This window comes from Euphorbia lathyris, chromosome 3 (genome assembly GCF_963576675.1).
Source record: "Euphorbia lathyris chromosome 3, ddEupLath1.1, whole genome shotgun sequence".
Classification (NCBI taxonomy): domain Eukaryota; kingdom Viridiplantae; phylum Streptophyta; class Magnoliopsida; order Malpighiales; family Euphorbiaceae; genus Euphorbia; species Euphorbia lathyris.
In genome coordinates, this window is record NC_088912.1 from 108137899 (window position 1) to 108146835 (window position 8937).

The 8937-nt window shown below is 32.1% G+C and overlaps 1 pseudogene; it reads right to left on the minus strand.

Moving 5' to 3' along the window:
• Positions 1–1041: 1041 nt before the first annotated feature.
• Positions 1042–2952, minus strand: LOC136222851 (uncharacterized; annotated as a pseudogene).
• Positions 2953–8937: the final 5985 nt, after the last annotated feature.

Genomic DNA, 8937 nt, shown 5'->3' on the forward strand with positions numbered 1-8937 from the left:
GTTATGAAATACTAGAAAAGCAAGGAAGTTCAGTTAGGTCCCTCAAGGTGGAAAATTTTGCAACTTAGGATCTTAATTTTAAAACCTTTGAAAACAGGACTTAAGCTTGGTGTCTAACATTATTTTCCAACAACAAATCAATTACATTTAAGGCTTTGTCCTCTAGTTGCAGCAACTATGCCAGAAAACGAAGATTCACTTACGTTCCAGTCCTCACAGAATGAAGGAGACTGCGAGTTCTCAGACGACTTCTATGCAAGTACAGGGAAGCCCGAAAAATTGACAAGCACATGTACCATGAGATGTACATGAAAGTGAAAGGTAACATGTTCAAGAACAAGTGCGTGCTGATGGAAAGTATCCATAAATCAATGGCTGAAAAAGCAAGAGAGAAGACCTTGCCTTACCAGTTTGAGGCTAAACGTGCAAGGAGTAAGGCAAGCAGGGAGAGAAATATTGCAAGAAGAGAGGAGCGTTTTACACAGGGCCTGGGAGAAAAGGCACCATAACAGCTAATTTTGCCTTTTTTCACATGAAAAGACTTTTTACAAACAAACAAATAACAGATGACCACAACAGAATATTACAATTCTCAGCAAATTTAACCAACCATCTAGCTGCTCATTTGCAAAACTATTGAGCAAATTCTTTTCAATTACTGAAATGAAACCTCACCTGCTAGAAGCTGAACAAACAATGTTGTCTCACAATCTCTCAGCCTCTCAACCAATTTGGATAAGAAGGGGAGTAAATAATTCATGCTTAACTTCCTTTATATCCTGCTTAAAACAGAAAAATAAATAAACTAGCGAATCATAACCTTTGTGAAATAGTCTCACTAAGGTTCAAATAAAAAATTAACAAAATTGGCAGTAAAAAATACCTAAGATAATCCCAAACATTATTAAAATGATATGCAACTCTACATGTATTCGTCATTTCCATTTTCTATTTTATTTGGCCTAATGAAGAAAGATTGAACACTCTACATTACATTGATTACATTCTATTATAACCCTATTTAGAGTAAAGTAACAAATATTATTCCCCTTCCCCAAAATATTTGATTTTCATCTCAGTGTACCCTGGAAAAAGCAGTTCACAGCAGCTTACTCATTGAAATAACGCTGACCATGATGGATGTTAGTAGTTGTCATACTCAAATCATTGAATTCCCCAACAACATCCTCTAATGCTCCCAATATATCAAGTCTCTGCATTGAGAAGGAACAAATTATTTGGCATTTAAATTTGCTTACATGTGCTTACCAGTTTATGTGTTCACTATAATACATATAGAACATAAGACCAAGGTAATTTGAGGATAAAAATACTTAAGACTTAAGACTCCATTAACTACTCCTTTCAGTTTGACCTCATCCAGATGAAAAGCAGCATGTTTAGCATCAACCAAAGTTACAACACCGTCCAACTTGACATCATTACAAACCGCATCCTCAGCATAAAAAATCTGAATTATTGGTGCTGGATTAGCAAGACCTGTAAGGTTCCAGTATGGCATATTTTAGTAAATGTGTAACAAGTACATCATTTGATGTACACACAACAAGAAAGCATTTAGATAACAAGTCACTACTGTATAGTGATTTCAGAACAGTACATTTTGACTAATACAGTAATATCTAACCTGTAGTTTCAATTACAATATGATCAAAATTTCCTCTGTTTTTAGCCACTAGTTCAGCTATCATTCTCACAAGATCACCCCTCACTGTACATCACAAACAACCATTGCTCAACATAATAATGTCTTCAGCTCCAGTAGTTTTTGCAGCAACTAGAGAACCATCAATGTCAACTTCACCGTACTGCAATTCAACATTAGGAGAGGAAATTATACATCTGCACACTATAAACGTACTCTCACAAGCAGGACTATAATAATAAACTTACAAAAGTTTGAGATTATGTACCATGGTCATAATGATACAACAATATACATAGAGACTCCCATGATTATAGCAAAAATGGTGGTTTAACTAATAAGCGAACAGCCAAAAACAATGCAAACTAATACCTCATTCTCAATCACTGCTATGCGCTTCCCATGGTCTGCAGTCAATATATGGTTAAGTAATGTTGTCTGTTCATCAACGCAAGGAAAAATGTCAGCCCAATTAAGTCCAGTTGAGAAGAAATTCAAGAAAATGGAAATTTTTAACTAGCATTTGCATTGACCATTTAGAAAGCTTAATAAGTCAGCAATTACATTTGAAGTAGCATATCTTCTTAATTTTAGTACGAATTAATACAAAGGGAAAAGGTAACAACTAAAATAGAAAGATTACAATACCTTTCCAGAACCCAAAAAGCCGGTAATAATGGTAGCAAGAATTCGATCATCGGGAGGAATCTTGGTGGTGACATCGCAATCCTCGGTCTGGGGGGATGCGGCGGCAAAAGAAAATCTACAGGGGTTTTTGAAAGATGGTTTGGAGAAACCGAGAGCGAGGTTTGTACAATGAAAGGAGCGGGTAGCTTGAATGGATAAGGTGGGTTGAGGTTTGAAGAAAAGAGGAAGGAGTGAGGTGCCACTAGTGGAAAGAGGGGTTTGTTGGCGAGAAGAGAAGGAAATGAAGGAGGTGGCTCTTGCTATATCCACTGATAGTGAAGCCATGTGCGGGAAGAGAGAGAGGTTGGGGTTTTTGATGGGTTTTGAGTTTCCAACTCCACTTCTTAAGACATTGAATCTAAACCCATAAAGGAAAAAGGAAAACACATAAAGACATTGAATCTAAACCCATAAAGGAAAACACAAGAACATGAAGAAAACATGAAAAAATAAAGAAATTAACAAGAGATGAGAAGAGATACCGAACAAAATGAGGAAACCCCAAAAATCTGCTGAAGAAGGAATAGAGATGCTCGTTCAGTCCCAATTTCAGAAGATGAGAGTGAGAAGATGGGAGCAGACCTAGGTCGAACAGGAAGGAGAGCTTTTTTAGTTGAAAGCGTGAACTTTGTGTCTGATTTTAGGGGGGAATGAAATATTTGGAATGAATTTTAGGTCACATTGGCGGTAAATTAAAAATTAAGGTTATTAATGAGTGGGGTTTTTTATAATTAAAAAGTGGTTTTTTTATTGTCATGAAATAATGAGTGGAATTTTAGGAAAATTGAGTCAAATTATATACTTTGCTCATTAATATGATATCCGCACATTAAATGTATTGAGAACATATTTTTAATGAGCGGAAACTATACCTATATTAAATTTTGGTCATTAAAACCCTTTTTTCTTGTAGTGGTTGCGTGGAAGCATCGTGTTGAAACGTCATGTCTGCCTGAGGTGGTTATCCCGAGACTGATGCCTGACTTGAGTGAATGCATATAATGCCTGTATAGTGAGCTTAATTGATTGAATACGAGTGTAGGAGAAATCGTAAATTGATGTGGTAAAAACTGATATTTCGGCTAGGAAATTGAGTTTTTTTGTGTGAATTCGGGTAGGAAAATTGATCGGATTTGTGCCTGATTGGACAAAGTGTAATTTGTATCGAATTGAGAGATTGGAGGGATGATTTTAATGATGAAAATCTGAGTATAGGGGCTGCTGGAAAATGTGGTGTAAAATGATGAACAAAAGCTTGAAATTACAATGATTGTGGCTAAAATTGATGATAAGAACAAATGATTAGTGATTGGAATTGAATTGTAAGCTTCAAAATCGAATTTGGGGATGAATTTAGAGTGAAAAAGGGACGAATTTGAGCTGGAAAAAAGATGAATAGGCCGAAATATTTGAGAGAAAAGTGTTGTGTATTTTGGTTCAATTTTGGTTGGTTCTTGTTTTGTTAATTTTTGTTGGGTGTTTTAAGGGGTTTGGAATGAAGATAGAAGGGACTATTTATAGGTGAAAAAGACTTGGGGAATACTCACATTTATGCCCACTAAACACACACTTACCCACTACTTATGTCATTCTTTCACCTTGAATAGAATCTGGTTGTGCTACCTTAATTATAGCTTTCAACTTGACTTGTTTAGCTTTGACCCGAAATGCTTTGTGTTTGTGCAGCTGTCTTTGAAAAATTCCTGCTCTCTATGTGCTTGTCATGTGATGATGCTCGAGATAGATCCAGAAAGCTGGGGATGCCTATTTTCTGGATCCGAGCTTGTTTCTGATTTTCTTGAATGTTTAGCTCCTCGAATAATTTAATCAAAAGCTGACAGTAGTCATTTCCGATTTTTCTGCACATTTAGTTAGTTTAAATGGCATATTACCACTTTGTCACCCACTAACCCATGCCTTCCTCTCTTTTGACTATTTCTTTTTTGATTTTATATTTCTTATTTCTTTTTTTTATATTCTTTTATTTTCTTTTGATTTTTTACAACAAAAATAATAAAAATAACAAACTATAGGTTATAATTATAACCTATGGAAAAAAACGTGAATAAATGTAAAAATTACATTTACCCCCAACAAATACATATAATATAATCTAGAGACAACTTTAGAAAATGCAATAGGGTAGCTTCTCTATTATAAGAAAGTGAAACTGAAACCCCAGTTTTTTTTACAATTTCTGTCATGTATACCAAGTTTCACTGTCAGATTCCTTCAACATATTTCCTAAACTAATCTGTTGGGATTTCTGTGCATTTTTACTACTTGCTTCATCCAGAAGTACAATTGCAAATTTGCATGTGAATAATTGAAGAATTACAAAGAGAGAACGAACCAATAGAAATTGAGTTACCAAAACTCACGCACTAGTATAGTATGATTGTGGAACATTTTCCTTGTTTTTGCAAACTGAACCTTCTTTTATTTCGTAGAAGATTTCTCATTTGCAAATTTGATTTGCAATTTCATGTTATCATTCTGACTGCTTATTAAAAAGAATAAATGTATAAGAAGTTTTTTTTTTTTTTTTTTGAGAAAATATATAATAAGTACTTAATTGGTTTTGTTTGGAATTAGATTCCTCACATGATTTGGTTCATTGAATTTGGACATTCATAAAATCTAATTGGACATTAATTGAATAAGAATGAATTGTTATTAAACTAAAAAAGAATAAAATATTAACACACATACATCTAACCCAGCAATGAGTTACTACTGTTTTAAGGTAGCAGTTCTGGGCTGCTGTCTAGAAATGTGTCTTGGACATCCAGTCTCTCTCCTATATAGGATCCGACCAAAGTGTACCGAAATCTAATCCAAAATATATATATTGGGTTATTATCAGTTGTTGTTTTTTTATCTATAATATGAAAATAAATTCATAATTAGAAATAACATATCTGATGAAAATATAAATATATAAAAAATATCATATTTTTTTAGTGAAAGCTGATAGTAGAAAATTAAGGTTATGAATATTTCAATTAGGTTAACACGCTCAAAAACCTTTAAAACATCGGAACCCTAATAGTATTAAAGAAATAAAATAAAACAAATTCAGAACATAAAATAACCCAAAAACAGACAAAGAAAACAAACAACCCCAAAAACATCATAAGAAGTACGAATTTATTTATTTAATAGGATAACAATAAGAGATGAAACACATAGGTAATGCAAGATTACATAGATGATTGATGAATTGATCAACAATAGGCAGTAAGGCTTGCAAAATCCACCTCTTGTGCATTCAGAACAATAGCTTATGCAATCTGAATGATCTGAGCAACTTGGTCCATGGTTGTTGCAGCACACAAAAGTGGGAACTATTTCACCCATCACAACCTTTGGACTCAAAACCATCATAATTGATATCAGAATAAAAATTCCAAACACCTTCATTTTTCACTGTTAATTACATATTGTTGGCGATATTTTCGAAATATCCCAATTTTCAAACTTGATACGCGTGTGCGGGGATTAAAAATAATGTTGGCATGATAGAGAAGCAAATTCTCAAAGGGTAAAATGGTAAATGAATAAAATAAATAAATAAAGTCCGCCTAAATTACTTGAATTCTAAACGAAAATCGATTGAGGACTGAAAATAAAAACAACGGTCTTTGGTCCAGTCGTTACTTGACAGGTCGGTCGGAAAAACAATTTTTAAGATAAATACCAAAAATAAAACCAATAAAATGACATAAAGATATTTTTTTATTTTCTTTTATATTTTTATTGATTTTGTAAATATTTTTCAATGTTTTTTGTATTACAAATAATAATAAAGCATGGAAATTACAACTTAAAAGAAATAATAACTTTAAAGCTAGAAATGTAAATAAGTCATAAAAAAACAAATATGTACGCGATGAAATAAAATTAAACCAATCACTTTGATGTCGTTGGGATGCGTGAAATTGAGGACTAAAACTCCATAAAATCGTTTTGGGAGCTGTTGTGTTGTCCGGGTAATTCTGGACGAATTCAGAGCAGTTTAGAAAGTTCAGGGACTGGAGCAGCAATTTACCACCAAGTCAGTAACAAAATGGGACAAAACTGAGGCTTTCGGGGGACTTTCGTGCTCAATTTCAGGGACTGTAGAGGTCGGATTTGAGCAAAACGAAGGCCAATATTTAAACTGAGTGTGCAAGGGAAGGGTCTCGAACTGGAATTTTAGAAAAACATGAGTAATGAAGTCGGAATAAATTATTGAAAACGGGTCTCACATAATAGTTGTTTGATGGTAGAAAAATCAAAAGCTTGATTCTGATTCGTGGAGGTACTTTAAGAGCAATTTTGAAGGCTGTAGGATGTCGTTTTTTAGGAAATAAGAATTGAGAATTCGAGAATTGATGTCAATAATGAGATTAAAATTAATGTGGGATAAGATGATCAACTAACGAACTCAAAATAAAATTTGAAAAACTGTTCACCAGAAAAGTTGTTTGATGAATTTTTCAATGATGAAAAACTCAAAAGTCAAGTTTCTGAAAATTGGAAGCTTTGTTGAAGAACTTGAGATTGAAGAATGAATTCTGGAAATTAAAAGCTTTGTTTAGACTAATTAGATGATAAAGAACGATTTCTATGAACCTAAGGATTGATAAAATGGCCCATTTTGGCAAAGAATCTAAGAGACAAATTGAGTTGTTCTGTGTTTGAGCAACAAATCCTATGTTAGTGGCCCTTAAATTTCTCATACATGATCCCATTACCTTCCCATAAGTTAAAGAAAGAAAATGGCCGAGTTGGGAGTTGGAAAAATGGAGGTAATGTCGTGAAATACGTTCCTCAAATAGGTAGACATGTTCAAACCCGTTGTTCACCACTGCTTCTCTTTGAAAATTCTACCCGCTTCGTTTTAGCTCCGTTTTGCTCCGTTTTTAAAAAAAAATAATAACTGTTTGATATCTTGCTGTTTCAGAGTCCGTTTTCGTCATCGAAGTTGCTGGACCGGTTACTTAAAAAATGGTACAAATTTGCCCCTGGTTTTTTTTTTGAACTATTGCCCCTGGTTTTTATTATTTCTTTTTCTTTTTTTATAATAATTTTCTATTTTTTTATCACATTTTTATTTTATTGAGAGATGAATTTGATTAAATAAAAAAAAACTATAGAGTAAAATTATAACATATGCTAAAAATATAAAAATTAAATTACCCCCAAACACATATAAATGTCTCTATTGATATCAATTTCTTTTCTACTACCTTCTTTTTATACTACTATAGTTATTTAGAAAAGGAAACTAAATCCTTCTCTTACTAGAAAAGAAACAAAATCTTTTGTTACTTACCTACTATATATTCTATTTTATATGATCTTTTTACCATTCGTGCTAAAATATGAAAAATATGTCAATATTTGGTTATTATTCAGTGTATATTTCAAAACATTGATATTAGTTAGTGTTTGTGTTTTTCAGTAGACATTTCAAATCAACATTGATATTCATGAACTTTAATAAGAAAAAGGCTAAATTTCCAGATTAATATCAATGTATATAGTTACCGGGCCAAACAAGCTACCCATTAAACGAACTTCACGGAGTTTCAAAAAAAGGTAAAGTAGTATATTATATAAAATGTTGGGAGTTCCAATATAAACTTTGAACATTCCGATTAATAAATTTTTGACTGAAGTTAAAGTCTTCAAATTCTATTTTAAAAAATCTTTATAATATTGTTTTAGCAATAATTTAATAAAAAGCATGCATCTATTTTCTTAATGGATAAAACTAAATTTAGTGCTTACGATTTAAGAAAATGTTAGATTTAGCTTTAACGTATTAAATGGGGCAAAATTAGCCTTAAGTTTTCCAAGTACCATCAAATTTAGTCATACGTTATAAAAAATAGAAAAAGTGATTGATTTTTAACTGCCACTTCAAATCCTCCAAATATTAATTATGTCTAAAATATTTCATGTATTACTAACCAACACTACAAGAAAGATGACTTTTTGTGGGGAAATATTTTTCAATGTAAAGAAAAGAAGTCAATTCAACTATATTTATCTAGCTGAGTGACTATTACTTAAATTCTTCACCGAGTTTCAAAAAAAAGGTAAAATAGTATATTATGTAAAATGCATGGAGTTTCATTTTTTTAATATAAACTTTGAACATTCCAATTAATAAATTTTTGAGTGAAGTTAAAGTCTTCAAATTCTTTTTAAAAAATCTTTAAAATATTGTTTTAACAATAATTTAATAAAAAGCATGAGTCTATTTTCTTAAGATATAAAACTAAATTTAGTCCTTACGATTTAAGAAAATGGTTGATTTAGCTTTAACGTATTAAATGTGCAAATTTAACCTTATCTTTTTCAAGTAAGATCAAATTTACTCCTACGTTATAGTTCAGAATCTTTGTCCTCTTATTTGTTGAACTAAATTTCGGATCACTACAAAAAAAGAGGCTTTTAATAAGAAGAAAAATTATCATTAAAAGCCCAAATATTCTCATGAAAAAGTTTTTAATGAGAATTATTACTCTCATGGCTCCCTTCATTACAGGGATCCCTTATTAAAAGTAATTATGAGAATAAAATACATTCTC